Here is a 20,654-nt window from a genome sequence, read left to right on the forward strand (position 1 = left end):
GCAACACCTCACATTTATCTGGGTTAAGCTCCATCTGCCATTTCTCTGCCAGCCATCGATATCGCACTGTGTTCTTTGCCAGTCTCCTACACTCTCCATAACTCCGTCAGTTTTGGTATCATCTGCAAACTTGCCAACCCACCAATCTACATTTTCATCCAGGCCGTCACAAGTAGCAGTGATCTCAGCAGAATACCACTAATTACACACCTCCAGCTCGAAAACGTCCCTTCAACCACTACCATCCGTCTCCTATGCACAAACCAGTTCTGCATCCCAACAGCCAATTTGTCGCGGACTCCATGGACCTTAACCTTCTGGATTATCCTCCCATGAGCCTCTAGGCCATATATGTCAAACTTAAGGCCTGCGGGCCAAATCCGGCCCGCGGTGGAATTATCTTTGGCCCGCGAGATAATATCTAATTACTATAAAGCTGGCCCCAGTAATCGAAGCGCCTATGGCGTATGATATGGCTAATGCTGAGTTTATTCAGGTACCAGGTTTTCAGGGTTTTTAGTGTTTATTCGGCAGTCTTGCTCGGCAGTCTTCTTCATAAGAAACGGAATTTGTAAAGTGAAACACTTTGTAGTTATAGCAGAGACTGAGACACATGAGAGCAGGCTGAAAAAACGGAGGCAACGAAAGCTGCGTTCGCACGCGTCCGACTGATCCGGCCCGCATGAAGCTGCATTTTGCTCAATCCGGCCCGTGACCTAAAATGAGTTTGACACCCCTGCTCTAGGCCGTGTCCCCTACTTCCGGTCTCATGGAGCAAAACAAAACAAGCAACTAAATACTTTGTTTATCACTCCTTTTCTGGTAAGGGATCATCGCAGGCAATACCCTGGAACTTCCCTTCGGGCTTGGAAGCAATTTGATATGGCAGGGTGAGGCAGCGGGTCCGTCGCCAGGAACGAGAAAGGCCCAAAGTACAATCGACTCAAGCATTGGGCCAAATTGGAAAGGTCAAGAATAGGCGAAATTGAGGCGGCGGGGTCCAGGCCCCAGAGTGTATCTAAACAACTGAGCCCAAGGCTTGGACAATGACTTAAGCACCAGGCCGTATTGAAGAAGATCAGGTAGTTGGAGGCGGAGGTTCAGCTCACTGTCCCTCAGCGTTGACTCGGCTCTGCGCTGGCCCTTCAGGTCCGGATGCCATTTGCTTAGTTTTACTCTTTGCATGATTTGTCTTTTTCTCTCTCTCTGACGCTGGGTGTTTGACAGTCTGTTCCTCAATGGGTTCATCTGGGTTTCTTTGTTTCCTGTAAGGAGACGAATCTCAGGGTTGTATAATGTACGTATACTTTGATCATGGATGTTCTTTGAACTTCGAACCTGAAACACACAAATTCCTCTGCGTATCAGAGCTCAGCCCCCGCGCTTATCTTCCCTGCAAAAAGGGACAATTTCACTATTTCCCACATTGTACCCATTAACTGATTGCTGTAGGCTCTTTATGTTCTCTCCACAAGCTTTCCGCCTATCTTTGCAATATTAGTAAATCCAGCAACCACACCTCCCTGGGTTTTACCCTTTTTCATACATTGCAAAAAGTTGTTGCAACAGTCCCTCAGGCAAACACCCACTACATCTTACCAAGCGCTGAAAGGCCCTGGCCAACCAGTCTTCTACCCAGTAGGTTATCTCCTGCATCAGGAGCTTTTAAATCTTTAAGTTTTAAGCCCGGTATGCCTGGTGACAGTTTGAACCTTAAGTGACGCCTTGTCAGTCGAGTTGCACTTGGTATTCCCAGCTGTATCTGCTAACACCACAGAAGCCTGGTCTCCAATGAGATCTGGTTAGCCTCGTAACACTTACTGTCTCCAACATCACCAAGTCTCTCTAGTGAACACCAGTCAGTAGAGTGACCCCTGACATTTCCAGTTACGTCCGGTAGCTTCACTGAAAACAGGTCCTTTTTTATTTCCAGATAAACTTTATTCATAATAATAATTCTTCTTTTTCTTCAGCTGTCCATTGATTTTCGATGATGACTGAGGCCTGGGCAGGGTTGTATGGGAGACCGGCAGTTGCCCATGCTGCGTCTCCCCTCTCCACGCCACCGATGGTGTCCAAGGGCAGGGGCCGATACAGCTTGGCACTGGTGTCATCGCAGAGCATTGCGTGGTTAAGTACCTTGCTCAAGGACACACACGCTGCCTCAGCTGAGGCTCGAACTAGCGACCTTCAGATCACTAGACCGACACCTTAACCACTTGACCACATGCCAACACATAATAATAATAAAACTGCTTACAAGAATAAGCCATTCAATGCCTTTCATTCTTTGCATTACAGACAATGCTTTCCATACAGTTCTGTCACATTCCTGCACATCCATAGGATAGTTGCCACTCAGGTGGCACCCTGGGGTGCTGTATTAACTACTGCAATAGTTGAGGGGCTTCTCACTCACGGTTATCATAGCCGGGGGTGGTAATGGGGACAAGCTCCCACTACCTATTAAATGCCCTCAATGACCTGCGTCTCAAATAGCCTCCGACAACCAAGTCCAGCTCCCGGCCTTCGGGTGCGGCTTGGCTACTAAGCCCGACGGAACCGTTTCTACTGACAGGCGAAGGGGCAAAGGCGGGTTAAACCCAGTGGCTTTGGGCAGATAGGACTTGTCAGCCGTGTCTCCTCCAGCTCATCAAGGAGAAGGAAAACTCTGATCTCAAACCTCCGCTGCCTTACGGCTACACCTACTCATGGGGAAGGCTTCGGGAGTAAACCCAGAGGGAAAAATCTGGAGCTGGAGTCCCTAAGACAGTCCTACATTGAGTTCAACGCTGACTGGCGATGCTACCGGTGCCAAACTGTATCGGCCTCTGCCGTTCCTTTGAATTCATCAGCTGCGTGGAGAGGGGGTGAGCTGGCTACATGGGAAAAGGCTTTTTCTCCATATCATGCCTACATATCCAGACAGCTAGGATGCAATAACCATGGTCGAGCCTGGACGACAAAGACCTCTCCCCCCACCACCCAGCCTCCCTCTCTCCAGCAGGAGAAGAACCCTACACTGTGGTCCTTTCCCACCGGGCCCTTGCGGTGGCCGCACCAAGCTTCAGTGTGTCCCTCAGCACGCCCTCCTGCAGCCTGGAACGTGCCGATCACCAGCATTTTCCCAAAGACATCTTGAGGTGCTGTGGACCAACAAATGCTTTCTTCGTAATAGTTCTCAAGTGCTCGTCTCTCTTTGTACAAGGTCTTGACACGCAGGCAGCGAGCCCGTGTTGTATTCATAACGCCCACAAAGTATCGACAGGTTACTTTTATTTAAACTTCCCCGGGGGAGAAAACTGCGGCTCAGGGAAGGAAATGCAGATTTACTCAAACCACCACCTTGACCTCCTCCCTCGGGGTTAGTCGTGCCAGAGCTGCTCTGTTTCCCACGAAGGGAAATATGAATGTTGGAATTTATGAATGGCTCCTTGTAACACATGTTGGCTAGATTCAAAATCACTTGAGAAATCTGAACTAATTCTCATACCTCGCTTGGTTCGCGTTGAAATCCAGGTCCTGCTCTGAAGCCTGGGTAAGATTCAGATCGAAATCTTACCCTACCAGGTGTTTCAGCCCTGTCCCCGGTGATCAGCTATAGAACTACCACCAAGTGTTGTTTTTGGCTTAATTACTAAAGAGAGCATGCAGAAGTAAACAAAGAAAAGTGTATTGGATTACTACTCACAGAATGCCAGGTATGTGGACTAGTTTAAAGGCAGAGCTGCCAAATCTTTACACAATGCAAGAGGTATTTGTCAGTGCTGGTTCAATATCCTGGTCCAAGTTCATTTTGAAAGGCAGGCGTACACAAAAGAGTTTCTCTCCTGAAATGTGGCGGCCAGGTTTTCTCAGCAATGTCCCACAAACGCCGTTCCCCAGCAGAGGCCATGGGAAGCAGCAGGATACACGCAGTTTTACTTAAAAGCAAGAATGTAGTGTTGAGGCTTTATAAAGCACTGGTGAGGCCTCACTTGGAGTATTGTGAACAGTTTTGGGCCCCTCATCTAAGAAATGGTGGGCTGAAACTGGAGAGGGTTCAAAGGAGGTTCACGAAAATGATTCCATGATTGAATGGCTTGTCATATGAGGAGTGTTTGATGGCTCTGGACCACTGCTTAGAACATAGAACATAGAAAATCTACAGCACTTTACAGGCCCTTCGGCCCACAATGTTGTGCTGAACATGTAACCTACTCTAGAAGCTGCCTAGAATTTCCCTATCACATTGCACTCTACTTTTCTAAGCTCCGTGTACCTATCTGAGAGTCTCTTTAAAGACCCTATGAATGATTTTTCCGGTTCCTATGTAACAGGAGTTATCCAATCATGGCACAGCACCGACTCTCTCTTTCAGTTGTCAGGCTCCTGAATTATGCAAAATAGATTCCAAAGTTAACCGTGGAATGGGCTGCCGGTGGCGATGGTGGAGGCGGAAACGATAGGGTCTTTTAAGAGAACACAGTTTTAAGGTGCTTGGAAGCAGGTACAGAGGAGATGTTAAAGGTAAGTTTTTTACTCAGAGAGTGGTGAGTGTTGGAATGGGCTGCCAGTGACGGTGGTGGAGGCGGATAAGATAGGGTCTTTTAAGAGACTCCTGGATAGGTACATGGAGCTTAGAAAAATAGAGGGTTATGGGTAACCCTAGGTAATTTCTAAGATAAGGACATGTTCAGCACAGCATTGTGGGCCGAAGGGACTGTATTGTATTGTAGGCTTTCTATGCTCCTATGTTTAACCCTACAATACTTCACCCAAGTAGGCTTTGCTGGAATTCAGAAGGATGAGGGAATGACCTCATTGAATCCTCTTGAATGTTGAAAGCCCTCAGAAGAGTGGATGTGAAGAGGATGTTTCCTATGGCGGGGAAGTATTCATTGAACAGCAGTTCTGTGGGTGGGTGAAAATGCCTTGTTAATGAGGGAGGTCAGAGGAGAATGGCCAGACTGGTTCAGGCTGACAGGAAGGTGACAATAACTCAGGTAACCAGGCGTTACAACAGCGGTAACGCGTCGAACCTTGACGTGGATGGGCTGCAGTAGCAGAAGGCAACAGGAGCTACGCAGTAAAGCGGCCGCCGAGGGTACATCGCTTACATAATATCGGTTGGCTACTTCTTAAGAACTGCAGCGTGTGACTAACCTCTGTCGGCATGTTTCAGTGGAGGACTGCGGACACTGTACTCAGGAACAAGAACAAAATGCTGCTAGAATTCCGCTGGTTAAACAACATCTGTGAGGACGAGCCATCGTCAGCATTTCCATTTGAAACCCATATCGAGCCCCGAGGCAGGGTCTCAACCCAAAACATCGGAGATCCCTCCGCCTCACAGTTGCTGCCCGACCTGTTGAGCTCCTCCAGCAATTTGTCTTTAGAACCGGGCAGAACTATATCAAAGTACGCCCATACTGTCCCTCGAACAACACTTTTGCTTAATAAAGTACCCTGATTACAAGATTGAATCACAGACTGTGTTTCACTTCAGGAAATATTATAGACATCTCCATTTCAAGAAAATAATCCTCCCTTGGCAAGATTAGGACCAATAGGACACTTGTCTAGACGAATGGATATTCCCACTCCCCACCATTTGGAAGAAAATGCAAAAATCTGAATAAACATTTCCATTCCAAAGGTTTTGGAAAGGAAAAATACAAGTAAAATCTGCATTTTTTTTCTCTGTGTGGCCTTTATTACTTGTACAGGTCACTGGCTGTATGCCTCAAGATGATGATTTTGGAAAAATTATCTTCAAAGGTCTAAGTTACAGTGTGAGTCTAGACATCATCCAAGGGCCACTAAGATAAACCACTGTCTGAATTGAAAGACTTTGGCTTCCAGTAACATACACACAAAGCTGGAGGAATTCACCAGGTCAGGCAGCATCTCTGGAAATGAATAAACAGCCGACGGGCTTCTTCAGGACTGGAAAGACGTCAGAATAAAAAGGTAGGGGGAGGGGGAGGAGGATAGCCAGAAGTCGATAGGTGAAGCCAGGTAGGTTGGAAAGATAAAGGGTTGGAGAAGAAGGAATCTGATAGGAGAGGAGAGTGGACGAAAGGAGAAAGGGAAGGGACACCAGGGGGAGGTGAAGAGCAGGAGAGAAAGGCCAAGAGGCCAGAGTGGGGAATAGAAGAAGAGCGAGGGGAAGGGAACATTGTTTTTCTCCAGAATGAGAAACTGGTATTCGTACCATCGAGTTGGAGGCTACCCAGGTGGAACTGATTCTGATATAAGGTTGTTGCTTCTCCACCCTGAGAGAGACCTCATCATGGCACAAGAGGAGGCCATGGAACAAAATGTCAGAATGGGAATGGGAATCAGAGTTAAAACGTTTGGCTGGGAGGTCCCACCAGAGGCAGATGGAGCAGAGGTGCTCAATGAAATATTCCCCCAATTTACTACGGGTCTCACCAATGTAGAGGAAGCTGCACAGACACTGGTTTCCGAATTCTACTCTAAAGTCTTGAACACAAATTGTAGACGGTCTGAAATCAACTAATTTCTTGGGTGAACTTGAAAAAATACTGTACCATGGTTACTTCTCTGTTGAAGGGCAGGGGGGCCTTTTCTAGAGGATTGATCAATACCTCTCACTCACCCATGTAAACAGTTTGTACGTTTTTGAGGAACGACTGTGCAGGCGCACGGACGTCAGCGAGTGAGACCAGCAGGAAGAGTTTAAAAAGAAAACAGCTGTATAGAGTGGGGGCCCGAGGACCGGGCGATGGAGTAGAGGGAGTCAGAGTAGGAGGGCTTTGGCTCAACAGGGCTTCAGCGATAACAAGTCGAGGCGAGGTAGGTTACCTGTGAAACAGGAAGTATGTCCGTGAGGCCGGTGTTCTGTACTGGGTGTCAGATGTGGGAAATCCGGGAGACTCCCAGCCCCCCCGACGGCCATATCTGCACCAGGTGCGTCGAGTTGTAGCTCCTTAGGGACCAGGTTAGGGAAATGGATCTGCGGCTCGATGACCTTCATCTGGTCAGGGAGAGCAGGGAGGTGATAGAGAGGAGCTATAGGCAAGTAGTCACACTGGGCCTCGAGAGACAGATAAGTAGGTAACAGTCAGGAGAGGGAAGAGCAAGAGTCAGATACTAGGGAGTATCCCTGTGGCTGTCACCCTTAACAGTAAATACACCTGTTTGAGTAGTGTTGGGGGGGGGGGGGATGGCCTACCTGGGGGAGGCAACAGTGGCCGTGCCTCTGGCACAGAGTCTGGTCCTGTGGCTCAGAAGGGCAGGGAAAGGAAGAAGGCAGCAGTGATAGGGGATTCTATAGTTAGGGGGACAGACAGGCGATTCTGTGGATGCAGGAAAGAAACGTGGATGGTGGGAACTGAACTGCAGAGACAGAGGAAGGGGCTGTTAGTGCTCAAATAGACAAAGCTTGGAGACATTGCAAGAGGGAGGATAGGCAGGTGATCAAGAAGGGACGTGCTCAGACCGTTGGTTTGAGATGTGTCTATTTTAATGCAAGAAGCATCATGAACAAAGCAGATGAGCTTAGAGTGTGGATCAGTACTTGGAACTATGATGTTGTGGCCATTACAGAGACTTGGATGGCTCAGGGGCAGGAATGGTTACTTAGAGTGCCAGGTTTTAGATGTTCCAGAAAGGACAGGAATGGAGGCAAAAGAGGTGGGGGTCTGGCACCATTGATCAGAGATTGTGTCACAGCTGCAGAAGAGGAGGAAGTCATGGAGGGATTCTCTACTGAGTCTCTGTGGGTGGAAGTTAGAAACAGGAAGGGGTCAATTACTGGGTGTTTTTTATAGACCACCCAATAGTAACAGGGACATCAAGGAGCAGATAGGGAGACAGGAAAGGTGTACTAATAACAAGGTTGTTGTGGTGGGAGATTTTAATTTCCACAATATTGATTGGCATCTCCCTAGAGCAAGGGGTTTAGATGGTGTGGAGTTTGTTAGGTGTGTTCAGGAAGGTTTCCTGACACAATATGTAGATTAGCCTACAAGAGGAGAAGCTGTACTTGATCTGGTATTGGGAAATGAACCTGGTCAGGTGTCAGGTCTCTCAGTGGGAGAGCGTTTTGGAGATAGTGATCATAATTCTATCTCCTTTACCATAACATCGGAGAGGGATAGGAACAGACAAGTTAGGAAAGCATTTAGTTGGAGTAAGGGGAAATATGAAGCTAACATGCAGGAACTTGGAAGCATAAATTGGGAACAGATGTTCTCAGGGAAATGTACAGCAGAAATGTAGCAGATGTTCAGGTGATATTTGCATGGAGTTCTGCATAGGTACATTCCAATGAGACAGGGAAAGGATGGTTGGGTACAGAAACCATGGTGTACAAAGGCTGTTGAAAATCTAGTCAAGAAGCAAAGAAAAGCTTACGAAAGGTTCAAACCACTAGGTAATGATAGAGATCTAGAAGATTATAAGGCTAGCAGTAAGGAGCTTAAGAAAGAAATTAGGAGAGCCAGAAAGGGCCATGAGAAGGCCTTGGCGGACAGGATTAAGGAAAACCCCAAGGCATTCTACCAGTATGCGAAGAGCAAGAGGATAAGACGTGAGAGAATAGGACCAATCAAGTGTGACAGTGGAAAAGTGTGTATGGAACCAGAGATGACAGAGGTACTTAATGAATACTTTGCTTCAGTAATCACTATGGAACAGGATCTTGGCAATTGTCGGGATGACTTACAGTGGATTGAAAAGCTTGAGCATGTAGATATTAAAAAAGAGGATGTGCTGGAGCTTTTGGAAAGCATCAAGTTGGATAAGTCGCCAGGACTGGACAAGACATACCCCAGGCTACCGTGGGAGGCAAGGGAGAAAATTGCTGAGCCTCTGGCAATAATCTTTGCATCATCAATGGAGACGGGAGAGGCTCCAGAGGATTGGAGGGTTGTGGATGTTGTTTCCTTATTCAAGAAAGGGAGTAGAGATTGCCCAGGAAATTAGAGACCAGTGAGTCTTACTTCAGTGGTTGGTAAGTTGATGGAAAAGATCCTGAGAGGCAGGATTTATGAACATTTGGAGAGGTATAATATGATTAGGAATAGTCAGCATGGCTTTGTCAAGGGCAGGTCTTGCCTTATGAGCCTGACTGAATTTTTTGAGGATGTGACTAAACACATTGATGAAGGAAGAGCAGTAGATGTAGTGTATATGGATATCAGCAAGTCATTTGATAAGGTACCCCATGCAAGGCTTATTGAGAAAGTAAGGAGGCATGGGATCCAAGGGGACATTGCTTTGTGGCTCCAGAACTGGCTTGCCCACGGAAGGCAAAGAGTGGTTGTAGACGGGTCATATTCTGCATGGAGGTCAGTCACCAGTGGAGTGTCTCAGATCTGGGACCCCTTCTCTTTGTGATTTTTATAAATGACCTGGATGAGGAAGTGGAGGGATGGGTTAGTAAATTTGCTGATGACACAAAGGTTGGGGGTGTTGTAGATCGTGTGGAGGGCTGTCAGAGGTTACAGTGGGATATTGATAGGATGCAAAACTGGGCTGAGAAGTGGCAGATGGAGTTCAACCCAGATAAGTGTGAGGTGGTTCATTTTGGTAAGTCAAATATGATGGCAGAATATAGTATTAATGGCAAGACTCTTGGCAGTGTGGAGGATCAGAGGGATTTTGGGGTCCAAGTCCATTGGATGCTCAAAGCAGCTGTGCAAGTTGACTCTGTGGTTAAGAAGGCGTATGGTGCATTAGCCTTCATCAATCGTGGAATTGAATTCAAGAGCTGAGAGGTAATGTTGCAGCTATATAGGACCCTGGTCAGACCCCACTTGGAGTTCTGTGCTCAGTTCTGGTTGCCTCACTACAGGAGGATGTGGAAGCCATAGAAAAGGGTGCAGAGGAGAATTGGGGAGCATGATTGAACTCGGATTGGGGAGCATGAGTGAACTCGGCCTTTTCTCATTGGAACGACGGAAGATGAGAAGTGGCCTGATAGAGGTGAACAAGATGATGAGAGGCAATGATCATGTGGATAGTCAGAGGCTTTTTCCCAGGGCTGAAATAGCTAACATGAGAGGGCACAGTTTTAAGGTGCTTAGAAGCAGGTACAGAGGAGATGTTAAAGGTAAGTTTTTTACTCAGAGAGTTGTGAGTGCAAGGAATGGACAGCCAGCAATGGTGGTGGAGGCGGATACGATAGGGTCTTTTAAGAGGCTCCTGGATAGGTACATGGAGCTTAGGAAAATAGAGAGCTATGGGTAACCCTAGGTAATTTCTAAAGTAAGTACATGTTCAGCACAGCATTGTGGGCCAAAGGGCCTGTATTGTGCTGTAGGTTTTCTATGGTTCTATGTTTTCCTCATACCCCATGGGTTCCCTCTTGGTGCTCTGGTTTCCTCCCACAGTTCATTCTCTTTTGCACTTTGGTTGTTGTTCTGTCCTGTTGGGTGGGGTCTTTGCGTTTCTTGGTTTTATTGTGTATGGCTGTAAGAAAGCGAATCTCAGGGTTGTATATGGTGTGTTGATAATAAAGTTAATTTGTACTATGAACAATCCAAAGATGTACAGGTTGGTGGGTTAATGTGTGGAATTGGACAGCATGGGTTCGTTGGGCTGGAAGTATCTCTAAATCAGATAAAGAAATCACCTTCGATCGATGGGAGATGAAAAAGAAGAGGATGAAAACACACAGTAGCATCGTGGCCAGGACAATGCTAGATAGTACAGGCGATCGTGTTCAATTGCCTCCTATGCTGCCTGTAAAGAGACTCCACGTTCTCCCCATCAGCGTGTGGTTTTCCTCCGGGTGCTCTAGTTTCCTCCCACAGTCCAAAGACGTATCAGCTGGTAGGTTAATTGGTCATTGTAAATTGTCCCGTGACTAGACGAGGGTTAACTTTGAGGCTCAGAGGCTGAAAGGGCCTGTTCCATGTGTATCTCAATAAATAAATCAATTAACCCATTAGCTACAGTGGAGGAGGAGAACTAGAGCGAAGCAGCCAGAGATTGCACTGAAGAACGGAAAGGCTTCCTTACAGGAATCAGGCTGGGAGCATTTGCAGTCGGGATAGCCGCAGGAATCTGTGGGGTTGTAAAGCATATTGGCTGCTGACCAGTTCCCTGAGATGGAATGAAAGAAAACAAGAAAAGGTAGAGGAAGAATCAGAGAAATGGGCGGAAATTTGTAACTAGCGTTTCCGTGCAAGAGCAGGAAGCAGTTATCTGAATATCTGATTGTTTAATTTTCTCTGTAGGTCTGTTAAACCAATGGACAGCGTCTGATGATAATAACAGGCAAACCATTTTTAATACTATTTCTGGATAAAACATTCTACAAATGTACCATGGAGAGAATTCTAACTGGCTAAATCACCGTCTGGTATTGGGGAGGGGGTAGCTACTGCGCAGGATCGATACAAGCTGCAGAAAATTGTAACCTCGGCTTCATCATGGGCACCAACCTCCATAGCAACAGATTTCACAACATAGGCTGGTGATATTAAACCTCATTGTGATTCTGATTAAGAAAGCTCAAAAAGGGATGTCCACCATGGACTGCTGCACCACAGGACCATAAGATATTGGACCAGAATTAGGCCATTTGGCCCATCGAGTCTGCTCCACCATTTTATCAAGGCTGATCCAATTTTCCCTCTCAGCCCCAGTGCCCTGCCTTCTCCCCGTATCCCTTCATACCCTGACTAATCAAGTGTCTATCGATCTCTACCTTAAATAAGCATAAAAACCTGGCCTCCACAGCTGCCTGTGACAAAGAATTTCACAGATTCACCACTCTCTGGCTAAAGAAATTCCTCCTCATCTCCGTTCTAAAAGGACGCCCCTCAACTTTGAGTCTTCAACTCTCCCATCAAAGGAAGCGTCCTCCCCACCTCCACTCTATCAAGGCCTTTCACTATTTGATAGGTTTTAATGAGGTCACCCCTCAATCTTCTGAATTCCAGTGAATACAGGCCCAGAGCCATCAAACACTCTTCACATGACAAGCTGTTTAATCCAGGAATCATTTCCGTGAACCTCCTTTGAACCCTCTCCAATGTCAACACATCCTTTCTAAGATAAGGGGCCCAAAACTGCTCGCAATACAAGTGAGGCCTCAACATCAAATTCTTGTTTTTATATATTAACATCTGAAAGCATTTATACAAAAAATCCTCTAATTGGTAGCTCTTGCAAATACATTAAGTATTTTTAAAGTCGCATGGAATGCTGCAGAAGGCAGCAAAGATGCCAAACAAAAGAGATACAAATGTGGTGATAAAAAATTTACAAAATCAAGGACAAGAGAAAATAAAAACAGGACGCAACACTTCCGATAGGAAGACAAAGAATAGGGGAATTTGGAAAACAAAACCTTGGATCTGTGAATAATATTTCAAAAACTCTGCTGGTTATTATTCAAAGAATTTGCACTTACTGGAATTTTTTGAGAGTCATTCCTATCTTTTATCTTGTAAGAATGTTAACTTCAACTGGTCTGGCGTTCTCAGGAATTAGGAATGACATCTGCAGAGGGGCCAAATTCTGAACCTCACCCAGTTCGCAAGCTCCAGCAGAGTATTTCTGCGATAAACATGAGGAATAGAAAGGGTTAGCCACTTCACACCATGAAGATTAGCAGATGTTTTTGTAAAAGGAAGTATCTACCCAGTATAATTTCTCCTTTAAAGAATACATTTTGTGGACTGCGGTAGCACGTTTTAGACCTCTAGCTCCTAGTTCGATTACACTTTTTTTATACCATGGCAAAAGACCGGTAAAGCGAATGGACCCCTTCCCACAAAAATGTTTAATGGTCCACTTAATATTGGAGAATGTATACAGGATCCGTCCTGAAATTCTTACTCTCTGCAGACACCCACGAAACAAAAGGACCCCCCCCCACACACACACAAAGAACGAATGACAGAAGAACCGTTAGAACCTCAAAGCCTGAATATATTAAAGCAAGGATGTAATGTTGAGACTTTATAAAGCACTGGTAAGGCTTCACTTGGAGTATTGTGAGCAGTTTTGGGCCCCTTATCTGAAAAAGGATTTCCCGAAGCTGCAGAGGGTTCAAAGAAGGTTCACAAAAATGATTCCAAGATTGAACATATGAAAAGCGCTTGATGGCTCTAGGCCTGCATTCACTGGAATGTAGAAGAATGAGGGGTGGCCTCACTGAAACCTATCAAATAGTAAAGGCCTTGATAGAGTGGGCGTGGAGAGGATGTTTCCTATGGTGGGAGAGTCTAGGACCAGAGGACACAGCCTCAGAGTACTCAGAATAGTGAGGCATCCTTTTAGAGTGGAGATGAGCCAGAGAGTGGTGAATCTGTGGAATCTGCTGCCACAAACATCTGTGAGGCCAAGTCTTTGTGTATATTTAAGGCAGAGGTTGATAGATTCTTGGTTGGTCAGAGCATGAAGGGATACGGGGAGAAGACAGGAGATTGGGGCTGAGAGGAAATATAGATCACAAAAGAAACCAATTATGTTGAAATACAGTTATCAAAATATTTTTAAAAATCAAATCCTGCTGCTGTCTGTAAGGAGTTTGTATGTCCTCCCTAAGACCGCATGGTTTCCTCCAGGTGCTCTGGTTTCCAAATTGCCCTGTGATTAGGCTAGCGTTAAATTGGAGGTTGCTAGGCAGCACGGCTCAAAGGGCGAGAAGGGCCTATTTCATGCTGTGTCTCAATAAAAAAATATTGTGATATAGTAATATATTACATTCCACCAAGATGTAACACTGAGCGTCATAGGAAGTCATTCCTGCCAGTGGCCATCAAACTTTACAACTCCTCCCTCAGAGTGTCAGACATTACCTGAGCCAATAGGCTGGTCCTGGACTTATTTCCACTTGGTATGATTAACTTATTATTATTTAATTATTTATGGTTTTATATTGCTATATTTCTACACTATTCTTGGTTGGTGCAGCTGTAACGAAACCCAATTTCCCTCGGGATCAATAAAGTATGTCTGTCTGTCTGTCTGTATATGTGTTTCTTTATTAACACACTAAATAGCAAGACTATACATTTAAAATATAGGAAAGTTAAAATTAAATTTTACTTTTTAAAGACATATTGGTGTGAAGGTGGTTTTGCTTAGCTTGAATAAGAACAGTGGGGGGGATCTTTGATGAGGCCACATGCATGTCAAGTTGGATATCCAATCGCAGGGCTGCTCGATAGTTGTCCATCTACATCGCACAAGCTTCGGCAGACGGGAAGACTGCGCCCACATTCAATCTAGCCGATAACTACCGTGAATTCCAAGTAGTGGTAACGATGAACAGTATTTTGAGATATTCATAACAAATGTAATGTGATATGAAAATATCTGTGATTTCTATTGGTGACAAAGTCACAGGGACTGCTGATTTCTACTGTGATTTGTTGCCCACATTCGTCATTGAAGGAAATGCTAAATTTCAGTTTGAGGTTAGTGAAAATAAAGATTTAAATATGTCCATATCCACATTCATGAACCCCCGAGGGGTCCGTGGACCGCAGGTTGAGAACCCCTGGATTACACTATTCAGAGAGGAATTGGATTCAAGACCAAGTATATTGTCTGGTATTACCCAGCCTGGCACTGTGAAGTATTGGCAGAGGTACTGTCAGTTACAGCACGTTTTGTAGAGCGCCACGGTTAGCTCAACGCTATTACAGCTCAGGGTTCTGGAGTTCGGAATTCAATCCCGGTGCCCCCTGTAAATCCTCGCTGTGGAACACGTGGGTTTACCCCTGGTTACCTCCCACAGTTTAAAGCCATACCGCTTAGTAGGTTAGTTGCTCGTTGTAAATTGTCCCGTGATTGGGCGGGTTCAGGGTTCACTGGTCGATATGGCTCAAGGAACCAGGAGGTGTTATATTTCACCGTACCTCAATACTAAATAAATTTCAAATTTCAGGTCGTACCCTTGTCTGACACCATCTAAACCACAATTTGGTATTTAGTTAGGGAAATAACTCCACGTTAATGTTCTCACTGTAAGTAATTCTTCCAAAAACATTAGGTTCAGGATAGTAATTGCCATTACTGGCTAATTTCCAAAACAAAATGTTGGTCGCTTATTGCTGCTCCAGCAGTTACTTTTCACTCTGCCTTTATTTCTGTCTGTAATTTCAATTCAAGTTCAATGTCTTTCAACCACACATGAATACTTGTGAGCCCAGCCAAATGAGACATCATTACTCCAGGCCCAGGTGTTACACGGCACCAACAGTTACACGGCACCAACAGTTACACATAGCACACACAAAATGTTGGAGGAACTCAGCAGGCCAGGCAGCACCTGTGGAAAAAAAGTACAGTCGACGACGCTTTGGCAGGACTCACATATCAAATAGGAAGTTACAGCCACTTAACGAAAGGGTCCAATAAAGAGTAATTTATGTCATTGTGTACAGCTGTTACAAAACACAAATTTCACTTCAGTGATAACGGATCTGATTCTGAAACTTTAAAAGCTTCCTGGATTTGCAATGTCAATTATCTGTTGAACTGACCAAACTGAAAGGGCCAATTAACAATCAGTGCCTTTTAAAGAGGAGATAATTGTAATTGCATGACCAATCAGCATCTCAGATTTACAAAAGAAACAATTTAAATATCTGACTGCCAAATTCCTGTACGCAGTATGTACTGCCCAAATTTTCTTTTAAACTTGGGAATTTAAAAACCAAATTTTAGATGCAAGTTTTTTTTTTCTTCTAGCACTTTTTAATGAAGACCTTATGTTATTTCTGTTTGACCAGATCCATCCTCTATGTTAAACTCTAAATCTCATCGGGTTATGGAAATGGCCCGTCGTTCCTACCATTGGGAGCTGCTCTCCGTTTTCTCTGATGTCCAGGTGGCAGCTGACTCTTCCAGCAAGAATTCCATTCGAGCCGAGGATGACACTATTAACAGGCCAAGGAGGATACCCACTGAACGTTCAACACAGAACATACTCAGCCTTTGGCCCACAATGTTGAGCCAGCCTTTTAACCTGCTCTAAGATCGATCTAACCATTCGCTCCTACATAACCCCCCCCCCACCACATTTTTCTAACATCTATGTAAATATCGATTTACAGTGTGTAGTGCCACGGTAGTGTAGTGTTTAGTGCAACGCCATTACAGCTCTTGGTGTCAAAGTTCGGAGTTCAATCCCGGCATCATGTGTAAGGCGTCTCTGTACGTGGACTGTCTCCACTTCTGCTGGTATCTTCCCGCGGTCCAAAGATGTAACAGATAGGTTCATTGGTCATTGTAAATTTTCCAGTGATTAGGTTAGGGTTGAATCAGGGCTGTTGGGGGTTGTTGGTTGGTTTGGCTCAAAGGGCCTATTCTGCTTTGTATCTCTAAATAAATAAATACCCTTAATATATCTGCTTTTACCACCACCCCTGATAGGGCGTTCCATGCGCCCATCGATGTCTGTGTAAAGAATCTGTCTCTGACAACCCTCCTACACTTTCTTCCAATCATCTTAATTGCGCCCCCTTGTATTAGTCATTTCCGCCATGAGAGAAAGTCTCTGGCCGTCCTCTCATTCTGTGCCTCTTATCATCTTATACACCTCTATCAAGTTACCTCTCATCCTCCTTCACTCCAAAGGGAGCTGTCTTCAGAAGACATACCCTTCAGTCCAGGCAGCATCCCGGTAAACCTCCTCTGCTCCCTCTCTACAGCTTCCACATCCTTCTTATAACGAGGCGACCAGAACAGAACACAATATCCCAAGTGTGGTCTAAACCAGGGCTTTATACAGCAGCACCATTACCTCATGGCTCTTGAAATCAAACTCCCAAGTGACGAAAGCCAACACCATATCAAATTGTGTGGCACCATTCAGAGATCTATGGACACAGACACCAAGATCCCTCAGTTCCTCCATGTTGTCAAGAATCCTGCCCTTAACTCTGTTTTCTGCATTGAGGCACAAAATTGTCTACACCCTCAAATGAGGCAAATTGCCTACCTAAAGGTATTGATTGCACTTTACCGATTGCAGGGAATTTCATTAAGTTCCAAAACAACATATGAAAGATTAGGTGAATAGATAGTTCCTTCCTTCCAGTTTCATTGTCCCTGATAAACGTAATTAACCAAAGACATTTGTGCTTAGAGTCAGCATTTCTGTGAGAGTTCTGTTCAAAGTATTTTTATCAACTTGTTGCCACATGTAACGCACTCTCTTATTAATATAGCGAACCTCTGGCTGAAAGGCCAAGGCCAACAAGCTGAGGCAGATCGGAAGATGGGAAAGATTTTGATAAAGTGAAACCGTTTGGGATGGATGAAGGGTGGATAACCAGCTGGCTCTGATTTAAAAATGAGTCATAAAATTTACAAGGATGTTGCTTGGTCTGGAGGATCAGAGTTTGATTAGATCAGGACTTTATTCCTTAGAACGTAGAAGATTAAGAGGAGATTTGATAGAGGTATACAAAATTATTAGGGGCGTAGATAGGGTAAATGCAAGCAGACTTTTTCCACTGAGGTTGGGTGGGTCTACAACTAGAGGTCATGGGTTAAGAGTGAAAAGTGAAATGTTTAAGGGGAACATGAAGGGAAACTTCTTCACTCAGAGGGCCGTGAGAGTGTGGAATGAGCTGCCAGCACGGGTGGTGCATGTGAGCTCGATTTCAATGTTTAAGAGAAGTCTAGATAGGTACGTGGATGGGAGGGGTTTGGAGGGCTGTGGGCCGGTGCAGGACAATGGGACTAGGCAGTTTAAATGGTCTCAGCATAGACTAGATGGGCTGAATGGCCTGTTTCTGTGCTGTATGACTCTTGATTACTTTAAGAAAAATGGCTTTAATTAGGACGTGATTAGGATGTGAAGTGCCCGAGAGATTGATGGAACAAGACACAAAAGTAGTTTTCATCAGGGAGTTAGATACTGTAGTTCAGGGGTTCCCAACCGTTTTAATGCCATGGTCCCCCTACCATTAACCAAAAGGTCCACGGATCCCAGCTTGGGAACTCCTGCTGTGAAAGAAGAGCAATGGGTGGGACTCATTTGACTATCCGTCGAAGTTGGGGCCAGGGCTATGTTCCTGTACGACGGTAAATATTTAACATGTAGGTAAGTCTAAGGTACGTATAGAGCTTACTGAATTGATTGTATTGCAAAAGTTGTGCTGTGCAAATTTAATGACATCTTTGGGTGAAATTCCACTTTCCTCCTACTTTACTGAAATTAACGGGCACTGAGACAGCTACAAAAGTGAACCAGGAATTTCAGATGGACACGTTAACATTTGATCCAAGTTCTGTTTTATTTTAATGCGCCACACAGGGTTGGACAGCTGCAGATTTACAGTCACCATTGAGGAAAGTTTCAAGCAGCAATAAGATGCACAATTTTACATTTCTGTCCCTTCAAACGGGGGAAAGGACTGGAACAGCCTCTCACAGATACGAGAATAGCGGCAGATGTTAGCTCTCTCTCGTCATCATTCTCAATGTGCCGGCATCCAAAGGCATCTGGTTTCCTCTGTCAACCGAAACCCTCAGCTGGATCAATAGTCAGAGAGCTCCAGAGTAGGGAAACAAACCCGTGGCTGGTTTGCTCAGAGCCAGCCTGGTCCATTTGCCTGCAGCTGGAACACACCCCGCTCATTCATGGACTTATCCAAACTTCACTAATCTCTTCATGTAGTCAGAGAATTGTTGGCCATGCCTTTGCTTCCCACAACTGCAGCGCATCTGTCCTGGACCCAGCACGCAAGCGCGATTGAGAGGAAAGCACGGCACTGCCTCTACTTCCTTAGGAGTTTGCAGAGGTTCAGCACGACATCTAACACTTTGACAAATTTCTATAGATGTGTGGTGGAGAGTGTATTGACCGGCTGCATCACAGCCTTGGTATGGAACAGAAAATCCTATAAAAATGAGTGACTACAACCCAGTCCATCCTGGGTGAAGTCCTCCCCAGCACTAAGCACATCAACACAAAACGCTGTCATAGGAAAACAGCGTCCATCATCAGGGACTCCACCACCCAGGACACGCTCTCTTTTTGCTGTTGCCATCATGTAGAAGGTACAGGAGCCTCAGGACTTGCAACATCAGGTTCAGGAACAGTTACTACCCCTCAACCATCAGGCTCTTGAACAAAAGGGGATAACTACACTCACTTGCCCATCCATTGAGATGTTCCCACAACCAATGATCTCACTTTAAGGACTCTATCTCATGTTCTCGTTATTTACTGCTATTTATTTATATTTGCAATTGCACAGTTTGTTGTCTTCTGCACTCTGGTTGATCTTTCATGGATTCTGTTATAGTTATTATTCTATAGATTTGCTGAGTATGCCCGCAGGAAAATGAATTGTACATATATGATGACATATACTGTATGTACTCTGATAATAAAATTTACTTTGAACTTTGATCATCTCCAATGGTCCCTCCTTCTTCTCATTAAGTCAATATCGCTCTGCAATTTCACCCAAAGACAGTGGTTCTACATGTACACCGGTGACACCCAGCTCCACATCATATCATTTCTCAATGTCTCCAGGTTGTCAGCAACCAGAACCAGGAGCAGAAATTTCCTTCAACTAAACTTTAGGTGGAGGTACGTCTCTACCAAAGGAGGTGTAAAGGTGCTCTGTTCCTCCGCTATCCTGCAGGCTACCCTTGGCAAGGTGTAGCACCTGCTTAGCAACACCCACCCCCAACTCTCAGATCAGGGTCACGTGAAGCCATGGGAGCAGGTGGTGGATGGTCGTATGAGTAGCCGGTGCAGATCACAAGTCCTGGTTACGTGACCACTGACACCAGGCAGACAATCTCTGAAGAGTATTGATAATGGCAGGGGTCACCCATCTTGTAAAGACACTGCCCGGAAGAAGGCAATGGAAAAGGATTTCTGTAGAGAAATTTGCCAAGAGCAATCATTGTCATGGAAAGACCACGATCGCCCATGTCATACGACTCGGTACAAAATGAACAAAGTGACTGCTTTAGGTGTCAAGGCTCTGAACTCTAATTTGCTCCCTAATCTTCATTTGGCACCTCTTTCCTCCATTTAAGATGCTCCTTTAAATCTCTCTCTTTCACCAATTATTTGGTCATCCGTCTTGTTATCTTCTTTAGAATCTCAGTCGCAAATGTGGAAATTATTGAGGCATGCAACATGGAGACAGGCTCTTTGGCTTCATGTGGCCATGGGTCACGTGACCGAGATGCCTCCCTGAGCTCGTCCTGTCTGCATGTGTTTGGCCCAGCTCCATGGTGAGGAATATCTACGACATTCAAGGTACGGGACAAACACAGGATGGGTGTGAAGCAGGCAGACTCCTCTTGAAGTGTCTCCACACACAGCGGAATTGGATCCAAATCCAATTAAGAGCACAATTTAAATCTTCCATTGTTCAACCACTCCTTCACAGGAGGCCTTGTTTTTCAACCAGGAAATCAAGTTATCAATTCTGCCGAAGTAAAGTTATATTTTAGACATGCTGAACTTCTAATCTGAGTCTCCCTACATAATGTTTTACCTCCCCTCACCTGCCTATCAACTCCTGGGTCCCCTCCTCCTTCTCTTTCCACTCTCCTCTCCTTTCAGATTCCTTCCTCTCCAGCCCTTTATCTTGCCTGCCCGCCTGACTTCACCCATCACCTTCCAGCTAGCCTCCTTCCCCTCCCCCCACCTTTTTATTCTGCCACCTTCTCCCTTCCTTCCCAGTCCTGAAGAAGGA

General features: G+C 45.3%; 1 protein-coding gene across 2 annotated transcripts in view; it reads right to left on the reverse strand.

The window, feature by feature from the left end:
- The window catches only part of LOC140716554 (cdc42 effector protein 2), a 34,672-nt gene that overhangs the window by 6,960 nt on the left and 7,058 nt on the right, over positions 1-20,654 (reverse strand). Inside the window, exon 2 of one of the 2 annotated variants that reach the window (XM_073029377.1) lies at positions 12,374-12,519. The exons of the other annotated variant lie outside the window; for it this stretch is intronic. The gene's annotated coding sequence lies outside the window, so the exon portion shown is untranslated. The remainder of the gene's footprint in view (positions 1-12,373; positions 12,520-20,654) is intronic. 2 annotated transcript variants of the gene reach the window in all.

Source organism: Hemitrygon akajei, chromosome 25 (assembly GCF_048418815.1).
Source record: "Hemitrygon akajei chromosome 25, sHemAka1.3, whole genome shotgun sequence".
NCBI lineage: Eukaryota > Metazoa > Chordata > Chondrichthyes > Myliobatiformes > Dasyatidae > Hemitrygon > Hemitrygon akajei.